Here is a 16,577-nt window from a genome sequence, read left to right on the forward strand (position 1 = left end):
ATCACGCCACCCCCATAGTCCCCAATCTCCGCAGCAGCTAACCCCTACTCAGTCCTATCTCACTCAGACTGCTACTATTTATAGTCGTTCGGTCAGTCTATTCTCGCAGGTGGTGTCGTGACTCTCGCCACACACACACACACGCACACACACACACACACACACACACACACACACACACACACACACACACACACACACACACACACACACACACACACACACACATATATGTATGTATCTGTTAATTCGTCATTTCTATCTACGAAGAAGATACAGTAATATGCTGTGCGAAACAGAGTTTATTTTAACGAAATGCCTCTTGAAATCACCTGAGGAGACACATCGATACCGAGGGATACACCTAAACCGGTTGTGCAGTATCCCACCCGAGAGGGATCGATGCTAGGATGGGTCGAAACAGTCATAGTAATGAATAAAGATTCTCGTATCTACCATGTCCCGTCTCTCTCATTAATTATGTATATATATATATATTGATTGATTGATTGAGTGATTGATTGAAATTGAGTACAGACTTTATATATTAAGAAAAAGGGGTTTGCCGGAATTTTGGATAATCATTTATTTAGCGATTTCATCTCTTTTCAGAGATTCAGAGATTCAGAGATTCATCAGAAAGAGAGAGGGGGAAGGGGGGGGAGAGAAAGTTGATGTATTAATGTAGTACAGTTAACGCCTGAAAACTTGCATCTGATAAAAACATGTTCCTTGGCCTTTATGCATTGCTTCAAGTGATCCAGTCCCTTCACTACATCAAAATGGTGGGCACAGGTTTAAAAATTTGCTTCGCAACTAGATGTTTTGGGGCTCGATTCTAAAGCAAAACACCTTGAGCAAATGTCTTTGACCAAAACCTTAGGTCAACCAAAACCGTGTGAGTAAAATTTTGTAGTGTTAGAAGGACAATTGTTTTAAATGTTGAATGTAAGACTTACTTTTATACACACTTTAACGCTATCATATGGTTCTTGGGTATGTTTAGTGAAGAACACTTTCTTGGAAATAATGAATTGCGAATTCTTGTTTGCGGATAACTTATTCCCTTTCTCCCAATTGTCATGAGGTCACTGAAAAGAGTCACAGGCTCTGCATTTCCTTCTTTCAATGAGCAATTAAAAAATATCTATTTAGTAAGAGATTAAATAGATTTAAAAACTCAAATTAGATAATGAAGATTATGATGAGACTAATGATATGAAATATTTTTAATGGAAGTCCACATCATTATTTTAGATACTGAAGCAATATAAACAAATATATTACTAGGAGCAACAAGCATACGACATTAAACTCGCATAAACAAGCACGGACATGAAAGAAGTTTGTACACACGCACACATTTACACACGCGCGCACACACATGTACATATATGCATGCACATGATGATAAATTATATACACGCTCATGCATGCATTCATGTATTCATACATATTTTGGGATTATTCAAACTGTCCTGTCTTATCATTCTGACACATTAACCAGTCCTGTACAATATCTCAATTGTTATATGCTCACAGAAACATTAATTCCACATAACTGATTATTATTTTTACATGTACATATGTTGGCTATATCTTTCCCTATTGGGGAACAACTGAATTTATTGATCACAAAAGCGTATCTTACAAAATGGTGAATAATGTAATGGTCGCTAAAATCAGCTAGGCATCTCTTTATATCTGTCGGTGACATTTTCCAGAACGAAAGCAACATAGTCATGCCTCACGACTTACAACTGGTATGCAGGGTGTTTTCTTTTTATCTTTCGAACTAATAGTCCTTTCTTGTGGTCTATCTTCCAGTTGTAATTTTGAGAACAAATAGAAATTTTTCTGGAACTTTCCTTTCATATATTTAGATGATTGATTATATTCTAGACTTTCACACGAAGCATAGTTTTATTTATATTATGTGTACCAGCTAGTTGGCCTCTTGGCCCCACCTAATTACCGACAAATCCTCAGTTAGCTGTCGTAACGACTGACTGTTGTGGAACGACTGCAATTGATCGAAGAAGTGAGATACGATAATTTTGTGCAAGTACATTGTTCATCTTCACCTCCATAGCTAATTATTTGTTATCTTCTGAAATGAACTCGTTCTCCACAAACGTCATCTTATGTTTAGCAAATTTGCCTCTTGATGCAACAGATTCGTTTTATTGAGGTCTCGATTTTCACTATAGCCATTTTGTAACATCTAAAATTTGTCATTAATTTAAAAAATCAAAGAAAAAACAAGTTTTATACTTATTATTCCTTCTGTAAGTGATGCATTGATTACGATATTGCTACCATTTTGGAGCCGTGATTGATCTTATTGACGCCGTATGTATGTACTTGTTCTTTAATTTATACTAGCCGCCAAGCTACGGCAGTTAAAATACCAACAATCCTACTGGGAGGAATCAAACTACAAATGTATTTGTCGAATAAACGTGTAACTAGTTACACATACTTGGTTTGCATATACATGTGTGTGTGTGTGTGTGTGTGTGTGTGTGTGTGTGTGTGTGTGTGTATTTGTATTTGTAAAAGACATTAACATTAAAGAGCTAAAAGGACAAATAAAATGTCAACTTTTGGTAATTCCTTACTTCTATAGTGAATAGGTTTGTTCATATTCAAATGTATGGTAGGGGAACAAGTCAGAGGCAAAGTAACATGAGTTGTTGAAATGTTATGTTTTGCCAACTATGCCGCAACGGTAGCCGGGTCTGTTTTTATACATACCTAAACTTCAGCATCTGCCTGATTACCTGATGTTTAAAAGAAACTACACACAGTTCCATAGGATCCAAAGGCATTCATAATTGATATTTATTCAATGACGAACTGACATTTACTATGTTGGTAAAAATATTGTCGACACCTCTGATATTTAGAATAGAATATGAAGTCCATTAAATAGTAAACGAAACTTTAAACCTTTTTTATATAACAAATATTTTTTAAAAATGTTTCGATTGATACAGGTCGCAATTTTTCTTTAGGTCTATGATTGCGAAATGGCAGCTATCGGGACAGGATCGTTTAAAATGCCTGGCAGGCAGCTATCGGGATAGGATCGTTTAAAATGCCTGGCAGGCAGCTATCGGGATAGGATCGGTTAAAATGCCTGGCAGTATTTAGCGACTTCTTTTCAGATTCTCACTTGAAATCCCACTGGGGGTAACTCTGCTTTTCATCATTACGGTGTCGGTAAAATAAAGTATCAGTCAAATATTGGGGTTGATTTAATTGCCTGTACTGCCCCTAAAATCCATAGCCTTGTGCTGTGATAGAAACGGTAATGATAATAATAATAATCTGTTTTAAATAGTATATGATAGATTTTACTTCTAAATTCTTAAAGAAATATTACAAGGTTTTAAAAATGCTAATTTTTACTATTCGTTAAATATCTTTATTAGGTTGCTAAAAGTCATGTTGATTTTGCAATTAGTGTTCAGACTCTATGTATCTTGTAGCATAATTTATGCTGCATCATTTCAAAACTTCAAATAATTTCCATTAAATTTCCATAATCTAATTTGAGATAACTTGTTTTTTTTTTTTGTTTTTTTTTTTACTAACAGTAAGGTCTAACTTTGTTCATTTCTATTTATTTCAGGTACGTACCAGAGAATTCGAACTATTGAAGGAAGTGATACCACAATTAACATATGGGATAGTACTTGCTTCCACTGTTTCGTACAATTTAACAAAGCAGGTAATTCTGATATTATTGTAACCAATACAGATGTGTTTACATGCGCCAACACTAGCTTGTGCATGCGAAAATATTTTTCATAATCTATTATTTGCTTAATATAATAAAGAATGCAGAAAAAGATAATGTATTAATAGTTCAGAGCATTACGTTCAATATTTCAAGCATTTGTAAAATTTTGCATTTTAATGTATTTTGTATTTGTAAGTCCTCGGAGAAAAGACATTTTTAAGTGTCCTTAGATTGAAGGATTGGAATTTGATGAACTTATAACATTATTTGTTTCAGATTAGTAGATAGCAGTACACATTAGCAGGGAAAACATTTCAGAGGGGAATACATTCTGGTAGAAGTTAGGTAGTGGTCGAGAACGGAGACTCGCAGGTTCATGAGAAAACGATAAGAACACATGAAAAAAGTTTCCGCTAGTCTGGCACAAGGTTGAAAATATCCCGAGTTAGCTTTACTAATGATTTTTAATAAAGGCAATATGAAGGTAAAACTCGATAGTAGATTAATTATTTAGAACGATTTTAGATATGGGCTTTGATATCAAGCAGGTTGTATGTTTACATTTTTATTATTACATTATAAAAGCGAGCTGGCAGGTTCGTTATCCCATCGGCGAAATGCTTCGCGGTATTTCTTCCCGCTTTACCTTTGAGTTCAAATGCTGCTGGGGTCGACTTTGCCTTTTATCCTTTCAGGGCCGATAAAATAAGTACCAGCTGATGACGGGGGTCGATGATCTCGACTTACTCCTTCCCTTAAAATTTCTGTCCTTGCGCCCAAATTTAAAACCTTTATTACATAATTAAGAGGCAGCGGAAATACTGTGGCTATACCGATCAACGATGCAAAAGTTGCAGTTCCCTAATTATTATACTTGTAAAGGTTTATCAGTTGCTCATAATTGAATTGCTGCTAAATCTCCTCTTATCCGGAGGTCCCCAGTCATCGGAGCGCGGACCACTACCGAGCCGTAGATCACTTGATATCAGGTCGCACAGAAACAATAAATTTTACAACTTCATTCGGATCTATTTTAAAACGGGGGCACCAGTATTTTCTTAACGAAACACTAACGAAACACTTTGAAACTTGGGACACTGGTAGAATGTGTCATATAAAACATCTTTTACTCTTAGTCTTCTTAACAAAAAAATGTACATCGCAAGTTATTCCATGTTAAAGTTGTCGTATTTCTGTAATTTCAACCAATCACTGACGTCTATTCAGCTGAATAGAGTTACTGCTGGGCGGTCATAAAAATGTTATTCCCTGTGACATATTTCATCCGGTTTAATCGTAATTTATACGCATATATTGTTTATATAATAAATTACGCTGTGCGTATCTGTGTGTGTAACAATTTTAGAGTTCGGATTCTAGAGTCAGGGTTAGTTTTAGGGTTAGGGTTAGGGTTAGGGTTAGGGTTAGGGGATTAATACGATATACACCGTTACAGCGCTAACTGTTTTCAACTGAATAGACGTCAGTGATTAGTAGAAATTATCGAAATAAGACAATTTTTTACATGAAATAAATTCGAATACAAAAATGTTTTTCTGTTCTATAACACAAAATAGATAAGTATACGAAGTTTGAAAGTCTTTCGGTACCAAAAACACTACATAAAACATAAATGAAAACTGGTGCCCCCGTTTTAAAATAGATCCCTTCATTCCTATTTTATTGGGTGTCTTTACATTGTATATGTATTACATATGTAATATATATGTATTATATATGTAATAATTGAATTATATATTATGCACTTTATTGTGTTTTGATTTGCGTTTGATCCCCTCGGTCCGCGGAAAAATTGTCTTGCATGAAACCGCTCAGGTGCAAAATCAGGTTGGGGACCATTGCTCTAAGCCATCCCATCAGCTTAAAAAGTGGATGACACATTGGATACATGTAGTCCTAGATTAAAAAAGATAACATGTGGTCATAGCTTGAATTACTTTGATTATAGGTCTTCTCAATGTTTTGGTTAAACAACGATAGCATAACCAGATATAATCGTCAGAGAGTAGTTAGCATGATAATATGTCCCTTTATCATTTTAGGTTAATTCTATTCTCTTTCATCAGTTACAGGAAAAATTTATAGCAAACTATTGTGACCAATGAAAAACATCAAGCCAAAACCCTACTTAGAAAATACAACTAAGTATTAATTACGTAATTAATGATAAAATAATTATAATTAACCTAATACATCATTGAAATTATTGCTCAGCATAGATCGACACAATAGTAAAGTGAGCGCTAACGTAATATAGTAAGCCAAGAAATCTGTAATATCATTATTGTGTTTTTCACTCATGTTTAAGTGTCACACTTTAACAACCTTAACTATGGACTAAAATCAAAGACAAACATAATGAAACAAGTTCGAGTAAAGTTATAACACCGACTTTCTGGACACCGATGGTCCGGAGCCTATTATAATCCGCACTTATTTTCACTAATATACAGGTCCCTGTATTTCATTTAATTATCTAAGTAAATTTTTATATTTAATTTAGTGTATGTTCTCAAAACTGACGACCACCGCTGGTTCTGAAAAATCAGTAATCAAGAAAAGCTTTGGGGATCAAAGGTTCTGGAAAATCGATGTACCTATGGATGTAATACGATATACGATGTACCTGTACTAACTATGGATCGAAATCAGGAACAATCGAAATCTTCCTCATAATGAAACAATGTTATGCATCAAAGCAATTTTCACAAGTCCCGCTAGTTTCAATTAATTCGGAGTTATTTTCTTATATATTGTTGGTGGATGCAACTGAATTACGGATAAATACATAAATTCAGCTTAAAACGATAATACCTAACCATTACTATGCAAGTTCAGCGGATGATACGTTGAGTTACTGCATAAATTATTTTTATCACCACTTCAACATGGCTGTTCTATAAGAACCGACGTTATTACTGTTTTTAAGCCCAAAAGGACGCCACCTTCAGCTGGTTGCAAGCAGGGGAGCGAACCCTTACCATCTTCCAGCGACGACGGGACCACCAGGCCGTCCGGTTTCGAGCTGTTTGTGCTTATCCTCGGAACAAACATTTTGAAGCGGCGATAAACATTACTTTTCGATATAGTTATTACTTTCATCTCTTATAGAGATTTTCTAACTAACTACTTTGCTTATTATTATTTTATTTTTCGAGATTTTAAAACAATCCAGTTGCTTTTTGAAAAGCCTCCCTAATTTTAATACTGCACATCAACAGGTTACTGAAGGAATTTTTGTAATGGCCGATCTGTAAGAGACGTAACAGAGATCTCCCTCTGACTAATAAAGGAAGAAATGTAGACAATCTTAGAGAATGGTGTAGTATAGATTTGGGCCGCCGTGTGTGGTAGCCAAATTAGCAGCCCTATTATTTGAACGTAACATACCTTCGACTAGAGATAGAGAAATTGGCACCCTTCCCTAAAGTGATCACCCTATATGGTCCACACAACCCACATACCTCACACTACGCCACTGAATGTAGTTCCAGATCGATCAGAGCTGATCTGATACTAAACAACAACAACAACAACAACAACAACGATAGCAACAACTATGCGTCCGTATTTGCTTTAAAAAAACATGAAGAATGTTCTAAACAGAAGCTCTGGAGAATTTCATACGATTAGATGCCAACATAAAACGTTCGAGGGAACTTTCGATGAAACACAGATAATAAATAATTAATAATCAACAATGAAAAACATTGTTCATGATCATTGAAGGCAATTTAAAAGAGGAGATTAGAAAATTATTAAAATTCTTCGGTTATTGAATTTAAATTCATATCAAAACAATTTTCGATTTCAGAAAATTGAGGGAAATATAGATTAATAAGAAAGAAAATAAAACAGATATTGTGGTTTAAAATGAATTCCAAAATGCTTAATTATTTCCACCTAACGTGATAAAAATAAATATGTTCGCTTTAAGCTCCCTACCTGAAATATTGTAGAACTAATTTATTATAGAAAATAAGATGAAATCCCGAATCGAAGTAGAGTATGCATCTTCGGTAGCAACAAGCATACGGAAGGAATCGTGGTAGCAATAAAATATAAATGAATGTAATCTAAATGGCATTGACGCGAGGAAAGAGGAAATTACCGGTGTTTGAGGCTCAGAGTGTTTATTGCGGAAGAAAACAGAAAATTCCATATATTCTTTCACAGGAGTCATGATAATAATGGAAGGAAGTAGGGAGGTAGATATATATGTTTTGAGAAACGGCTGGTGGAAGTGAATTGTGAGGAGAAATGGTAAACAGTAAAGTCTGAGTGTGTGTACGTGTGTGTGAGTGTGCGTGCGTGTGTACATGTGTATGTGTGTGTGTATGTGTGTGTGCGCGCGTCATTCACCATCGTTGGCATCTTTATCAACTTCTTGGATATCTCCGTTTCCAGTGACAGCCCTCAACTTTTCATTACCGTCATTTTTTTACAAACTCATCAACTCCTTCCTCTAACCCAAATCCTTCTCATCCCACCCACTTGTACCAACAGTTGCCACTTTAACCGAGAGTTTGACTTACACCTAAAAGCTTCAATTTTTTTTTTTATTCTTAACCTGTCATTGATACCACCCGGTACCAAACCCATCTCTGTTATTCTGTCTTGAAGCCACTTAACACAATAACCTCTTCCAACTCGCCTTGTCATTCAACTTCTCCAACGCATGCTTTTTCCAATCTGGACCAGCTATCACTCCCACATTTCCTCTTTTTTAGATGTGTCTGTAACATACATGGCATTCTGGACAGTGTTCTTTCATCCCTAGATGTTCCTTCATCCCAGTGTTCCTTCATACCTAACCTGTAATATCCGCAGACTCCCGCTGCAAATTATAACTTTATATGGCCATAAGTCCACTTTCAAGATGACAGCCACTGTAGTCCATTTAACTGCATTAAAAGACAACTTTGTCGTGAGTTGTACTTAAGTGAAACTGGCCAACTCTTGGCATATCGCTTTCAAGAGCACTTGCTCGATGCACATACATAATCCTTATCTATTTAAACTCGTTACCCGTTATTTCAACCCACACACCAGCCACTCGGCTACTGCCACTTTTCTATCTTTAGATTACTCCAACACAAAGTCTCCCGTCTATTGAGCAACTTCAGGAACAAAGGCTTAATTGTCAAACATCGCACGTCCTCTGCCAATGTCAGCAGTACTAGAACTGTTTTCGTTTACCAAATTTCTCACCCATTCTGTTGGTCAACTCAAATCTATAGTAGGAGACACTATTCAAGGTGCCACGCAGGAGGATCGATCCCGGATTTGAGTAGTTACGAAGCGAACTTCTTAACAATACAACCATATCTATATAGTTCAAACTGTACATTAGGGTGGTGATTTTCTTCTTCCAATGCTGACATCATTTTAATGAGCAAGACAGTGTTTGAAGTTTGCACTGTAGATAAAGTACTCTAATTAGCTTGTGTCTTCGCTGTAATCTGATAACATTAAAGACTTAATATGACCCACGTGAATATAAATTGCTTCAGAATCACAATAACCTTTCTATTTGTGACCTAGGGTTTATTTCAGTTGTCTATCAAAACAAATAATATGCCTATTTTTTATTTTCATGCATTAACCTTAAACTATAATTTTGGTCCATGTTACATGAGACTATCGAATTTAGTTAGATTTTGTTTGACAGAATAAATAAATCTTTGTTTATTCTTAAAACTAATTGCCTAATATTTACAGTATTTAAATCTAATTAAAGTTAAGAGAAACAAAAAAATGACTGTAGTTAAAATGCTGCTAATTATTAGGATTTGAAACTGCACTATAAAACTAATTTCAAACAAATTTCGTGCCAAACAAGAAGCCTTTACATAGTGTTTCGACCTACTGGAGACAGTAGTCACATCTCCATTCATCCTCTAACTTCTTTGGAAAAGACGCGTTGATTCTGGATTCACAATACTTGAGGAAGAAATAAATTAGTTACAAATAGAATGCGTTTGATCATAACTCTATCTGTTCGATCAGAGCTGACCAGGGGCCATATCAGCAACGCCTTGTTTTAGAAAAAAAAGTTTGTTGTTGATAAATAGTATCTATCTCTGAATTCCGTTTTCGCGTGTGACGTGTCTTTTTTCCTCTTTTTAGACGAAAATCCCTGTTTGACCTTTAGGGTTTCTAAAGTAAAAGTGAAAAGCTATAAAGAAAAAATGAATTTTTGTGAAAAAGTAATTTACTCGAATTACTTCATGAGTTTTTCTAGTATTCTTATTAAATTTCTTTTCTAAATTTGTCCCAACGCCAAATGTTTTTTTTTTTTTGTAAGATATTGTCGATTAAATAAACTTTATTATTTCATTGGTTTTCTTCCAAGGTCAACTTTGCCTTTCATCCTTTTGTGGTCGATAAAATAGTACCAATGAAGCACTGGAGCCGATGTAATCGATTAACCCCATCCAACTAGATTTCAGGGCTTGTGTATATAGTAGATAGAATTATTTCAATGGTACCTTTTTTTCTTCTTTTACCGATTCCAGAAGTCTGCAATTCAAAATAGAGATCGGCGGGATTTGAGCAACGAACGAAAAAGGATAAATGGAATGTATGGAGACACTGCAAAGACATAAATCTCGTAACTCTGCCATTTCTGATCCTTCACTTCGTCAATCCGATAGCAATAAAATAAAGGAAATAAAATATAGATATTAAGATTAGTGGTCTTGTCTGAGAGTAGAAAAAACATTGCTGCAAGGCTAAAAAATATTACTATACGGGTTCCTATATGTACAGCAACTTCAGTCTATTTTAAAGTTTTGCTGGTAGCATTGCATTTTAATAAATGACTATTTGTTCTTTGCGCAGAGGCGGTGGTACCATAGCCAATTAATGTTATACAAGGTGTGATTATACTAGTTGAAAACTTTGTATTTTACTTTCGATTTTTAATCCCGAAAGTATAATTGATTTTACTCCACAAAAAGTGGACACAGAAACTGATTGTAAAAGTTGAATCTCATGCATTCAATTGTTAGAGTGAGAAAGTGCTAATGTTGGTTAATATTGGATAATGTAAATATGTGCCACTCGAATAAAAAAGAACTTAGATATATTTCGATAAAATGGTAAATAATAAGAATCTAAAACTTGCAATTATCCTCTGGCATCTTACTAAGAAATAAATTGTGATATGATGACATTAGGATATAAAACAGGTCGTATGGAATTGGGTTATAAAACATACACATCTTGGAAAATTTTATGTGATTTTAAAACTGTCTTTATCATTTTAAAGATTGTGTCAATCAACATACAGTGATACCTCGCAGTACGAGTTTAATTCGTTCCATGACCGAGCTCGTTTTACGATTTATTCGTTTTACAAATTAATTTTCCCAATTAAAATTAATTAAAATATGATTAATTCGTTCCAGCCCCACCACCAAAACAAAAGACACCCCAAAATAATTTTTTATCGGTTTTAAAACAGAAAAGATGCAGTTACAAGGAAAATGACAATTATAAAAGCATAATAAAATATAATGCAAAAGAAATATGTAAACTGGTTTTATTAGTTTAGTTACCTTAAAGATGGGACGAATTGTGCGCGAGGAAGACGATGGAGCGGGGATGAGTTGGATTATTGTTTAGAAGGAGATTCTCCTTCCATCAAGACTTCAGGAAGAACATGTCCTGGCGTTTTCTCTCCCACTTCGTTTAATTTACGTCTTTTTGACCCACCTTCTTTACTTTTCACATTTACAGGTCGTTTCATTAAAAACATATCAAGAGAAGTCTGATTTTTCCTGCCTTTCAAAATGTTATGAAAATGCGCCAGAGTAGTGTTATTAAATAAAGCAGCTGCACGACCTGCAGATACTTTTTCAGGATGATATTTTTTCTACAAATTCAGAAGCATACTGCCACTTTGCCAACATTGCCTTTATGTCACTTGTAGAGATAGCCTTCTTCGTTAAACTGTCTTCCTCCGGGGAATCAATCGCTTCTACTGCATCCGAATGCTGCTGCTCCTGAAGCTGCAGGAGGTCATCTGTCTCAGCTTCTCTGAGTGTTCCTAGTGTTCCTCGACGAAATCGTTAATGTCCCCATCGTCAACCTCGAGGCCCATGGACTTACCAAGAGACACTATCTCCTCGACTACAGGTGTCTCAGACTCAAACTCCTCGAAGTCTCTTCCGGATACGCAGTCAGGCCACAGTTTCCTCCATGCAGAATTCAGCGTTCCCCTCGTTACACCCTACCAGGTCATATCGATGATTTTCAGGCAGTTAACAATGTTGTAATGCTTCTTCCAAAACTCACGAAGGGTTACATTTGTATTTTCGGTGACTTCAAAGCACCGACGAAACAGGTGTTTGGTGTACAATTTTTAAAAATTAGAAATCACTTGTTGGTCCATGGGCTGCAAGATAGGAGTGGTGTTGCAAAACTTTTATGAATTTCAAGGTACAAAACTTTTATGAATTTCAATTCGTCTAGGATATCATCTTCGAAGTTAGGAAGGTTATCAGGAGCATTGTCGATGTGCATTTGAGAGGAAGATCATTCTCCAGAAGGTACTTTTTCATTGCTGGTCCGAAGATAACGTTGATCCACTCGGAGAAGAATGGCCTGGTGACCCAGGCTTTAACTTTTGCCATCCACATAGCCTTCAGGATTTTGCGCGACTTGAATGCTCGTGGACTGGCATTTCCTTCTCCTCTGCAGTTATGTAAGTTCTTCTGGGCACTTTTTTTTTCCAAAAAAGGCCAGTTTCATCACAGTTGAATACCTGTTGTGCGATGCACCCTTCGGTTGCGATGAGCTGACTGAATTCATGCACAAAATCCTCAGCTGCCTTCGTATCAGAACTCGCTGCTTCTCCAAACCTGACGATGCTATGAACACCAGTCCTCTTCTTGAAATTATCGAACCAACTGTGACTGGCCTTAAATGCATCTGCTGATGTATCTTCCGTCGATGTTCCAGGGTTCTGCTTTAGGAAATCTCTATACAGCACTCGTGCTTTCTTACAGATGATGGTCTCCATAATCTCATCCCCTGCGAGTTGCTTCTCGTTGATCCACAGGAGAAGCAATGTTTCCATTTCTTCATGAACAGATGTGCATTGCTTAGAGAACTTTTGCTGTTGTAACAGCCTTGATCTCGTCCTTTTTCATCAGGATGGTGCAAATCATTGACGTGCTTCGGTGGTATTGACGTGCTATGTCCACTACACGCACTCCTCTCTCATGTTTATCAATGACTTCCTTCTCCAATTCTATCATAATTAGCTTTTTTTCTCAGCACTGTCCTTTGCACTAACATTCTTAGGAACCGTAGCTAACACAACTAATTGTTATAAAATAATAGCAAAAAAAAACCGCACAAAATTAAACACGTAAACTGAGCGAGTGGAGGCTGTTCTTGTTGGGACAGCGTGTGCGAGCTCAGCGCTGACTGCAGATTTCCACTCGTACTTCAAGACAAAAATTCGCACAAGCCTCGGCTCGTACAGCAAATTACTCGTACACTGATGCAATCGTACTGCGAAGTTCTACTGCATTAATAAGATATATATTTACATAACGTGGATATTTTCAGTAAGATCAACGATTACAATGCATCCATATCTTATTACATTATAGCATTCTATCCATCTTCTCCACCTGCTATTCCTGGAAAGGATGTGGGGGGTAGCGCCCTCAGGTACCGCTTCCTTAAGGTTCTATCAAAAGCAACCGTCATCCAAGCGTGACCAACAGAGCCTATGGATTTTATCTAGCCATCACGTTCTTGGTATACACTTAAGTCTCTTGCCGGTTGGCTCCACTTGAATCTGTCTTGCGATTCTTTTCTGCGATATTCTAATCACATGTCTGTAGTACTGGAGCTGTGACCTCTCAGTACAGAGAAATAGTGGCTAGACTTGGGGAGACTCTCTGATCTCCGAGCTACGCAATCTGTCGAGTAACGTTACTCCAGAGATCCTCTAACATTCTGATATTAAATTTTCATATATAGAATTACAACTTTATAATTTTGAAATATTGATTTCAAATTTTAGTAAAAGGCCAGCAATTTCGGGGGAGGAGGAAAGTCAATTACATCGAACCCCAGTATTCAATTGGTACTTATTTTATCGACCCTAAAAAGATGAAAGGCAAGGTTGAAATATTAAATAATTTGTTGCTCAATGTCTTGTGGTATCATATTTTTACATCTCCGTCATCTGATGACATTCAAACGTCTCGTGATATATTTGAGTAAGCTTCATAAAATTCGGGTCGATGTTCTATATTCCTTATAAGACCGTATATGTACCGAAAAATGTAACTATTCTTTACATCATAAAGCTCTTTTTAGATCGCTATCAAAATATGACTCAATAATATCTCTACATCATCCTAAGTGATATTAGATATAGTTAATGTCTCATTTGGTTTCAAAAACTAATTAACATAACACCCACATGTTGTATATTTCTTGTCCAGTGTGGTGCATCTTTTCCACCTCTGCTTTTTTTATATTTTCTAAGTAAACCTTTTTATCTGATTTGACTTGGATCTCGATAAAAATTTAATTTTTTCCGATAGTTGGCTTTCCAATATCTTCATATTTATCACACAATCATCCAGTATTTTCTACCTAATATCTTGTGGTTTAATGGAAATATTTTTATAAAGTTATCAACTGCACGGACGCAAGGGGAGAGAGAGAGAGAGAGAGAGAGAGAGAGAGAGAGAGAGAGGTGGGGTATAGGTGTTATCATAGGAATTTAAATTTTGATCGTTAGATTTATATATCATCAGTGAGCGGTTTAATTTGTGAGTAGTGTATGTTTCCAGTGTGTTTATTTTAGTATTGAACTGCGTTATGAGTATTGCTTCAACTTTTAATTATCTACTTTCGTGTAGAATTCTGTAGAGTACAAGCGTGAAGTCTGCTAATGTTTTTTTTTTCTTATATCTCATTGTTGTAAGTACATGGTGAGTCGGCAGCAGGGCTTCGTACATGTATGGCCAATATAACAGTCGGAGTTGTGAAATTTACAACATTCGCATTTGCTATCGTATTCATAAATTACATTGATCGACTTTTTCATAGTTTTACATACCTGTGGTTTTTTTATTGTAAGAAGGATTTTAATTTTAGAGTTCCTTTAATATTAGAATTACGTTATCGTTTATCAAAATGCATTTTGTTTTCTGCGTTTTGCTTTTAAAATATTTTGATGAATTTATCATTTTTTTTCTATGTATAATGCTTCTGGTTTATATAATACACTTTATGTATGGCTAGTGTATTTTTCATAATTTTTAATATCTTAATAATTGTTATATTTTCAGGTGTGTTAGTATCTCCTTTATTCTGCCATGTCATTATCTACTGCTTCATTTGTGGAGGAGAATCTAAATGCTCTTCAGAGTAAAGATTTTACCACTAACTTTTTATATCTATGTGGAAAGATGGTTTTATCTGTCTGAAGTATTTGTTTATTCCTGCATTGTTATCTATTTTTTGTTTTACATTCATCACGAATAAATCTTGGAGATTATAATCGATGTTTATAATATATTTATCTCTAACATTTTCAAGGGCTTGATAGTATAATCTGATTTTAGTCCTGTTTTTGTTTTCGTTTTTTCTTTTTTTAGAAAAAAGACTTTATCAAATTTAAGAAAGATAATAGAAACCAAAATAAAAAATATATATATATAACGAACAAACTAATTGCAGTGATAAATGCACAAATAAGTGGCTCTTATATTCACTGCGTCACACTTCTATAGGACAGTATACTAAGTGTGTGAACGTATACCGTGTGTGTGAAGGTATATATATATATATATATATATATATACAGGCGCACAATCAGAGGCACATACACACATATATATGTATAGGGACGCAGGTGTGTCTGTATAATATGTTTGCTTCCCAACAACATCGTCCCGGGCTCATTTCCAATCCGTGGCAACTTGGGCGAGTGACTTCTACTATAGCTCTTAGTCGATCAAAGCCTTGTGAGTGGATTTGATAAACGGAATCTAAAAGATGTCCGCCGAACACACACACACGCACACATACATCTGTCTATAGTGATCGAAACCACACGGAGAAATTTAGCTGACTGAGAGACAGTTAACAAAGATAAACTACGCTGCAAGTGCAAGTCTATGACAGGTCGGCAGCTTTTGTCCCACCACAATACTAAACTGGGGGATGTTATAGATTTTGATACATAACCGTGTTAGTTTAGGAATATCGATATTTTATTCAGCTTGTAAACTTAAACTTACTCGGACAATATGATACCACAATTGTGTATTATGATTTTCAGGGAATGGAAAATGCTAAATTATTGGACATTTTCGATGAGATTGAGATAAGTTTAAAGAAACTCTAAATCTTTGAAGTGGTTATTTGTGAAGACATTTTTTTACAATATATATTTCTAATTATCGACTCTCTTGAGGACCAAGTGGATGTAAATATGAACAGTTATTTGCTGTTATCTCATTCTTCTCGTTTATATGTATGTAAACGTGCACAACCTTATTATTTGTTTATATTTTAAACAGGTTTTCGTAGGTCTATTGTCTTTATTTCTTATTTTCAAGGAGAGTCTCTTCAGTTGCATGATTAATGTAGATATTTTGCCGAGCTAAAGATAAAATGAATTTTATTCTCTACATTTTACACTCCAACCACTGGAATTTTAAACTCACTTGCACAAACTACTTTCTGATGGTAGCGCAAGAAAATTTGACTGAAACAGAAAAATGGTGTGCAAAAAGGCTGAGGATCTACTTTGATGCAACAATGA

General features: G+C 35.5%; 2 protein-coding genes across 3 annotated transcripts in view; one reads left to right on the plus strand and one right to left on the minus strand.

The window, feature by feature from the left end:
• LOC106870222 (EEF1A lysine methyltransferase 1) overlaps positions 1 to 16,577 on the minus strand; it is a 271,394-nt gene that overhangs the window by 229,537 nt on the left and 25,280 nt on the right. The gene's annotated exons all lie outside the window — the stretch shown is intronic.
• Positions 1 to 16,577, plus strand: part of LOC106870223 (monocarboxylate transporter 12) — a 104,405-nt gene that overhangs the window by 38,970 nt on the left and 48,858 nt on the right. Inside the window, exon 2 of one of the 2 annotated variants that reach the window (XM_052967205.2) lies at positions 3,638 to 3,736. The exons of the other annotated variant lie outside the window; for it this stretch is intronic. The gene's annotated coding sequence lies outside the window, so the exon portion shown is untranslated. The remainder of the gene's footprint in view (positions 1 to 3,637; positions 3,737 to 16,577) is intronic. 2 annotated transcript variants of the gene reach the window in all.

This window comes from Octopus bimaculoides, chromosome 4 (assembly GCF_046866305.1).
Source record: "Octopus bimaculoides isolate indiv1 chromosome 4, ASM4686630v1, whole genome shotgun sequence".
Classification (NCBI taxonomy): domain Eukaryota; kingdom Metazoa; phylum Mollusca; class Cephalopoda; order Octopoda; family Octopodidae; genus Octopus; species Octopus bimaculoides.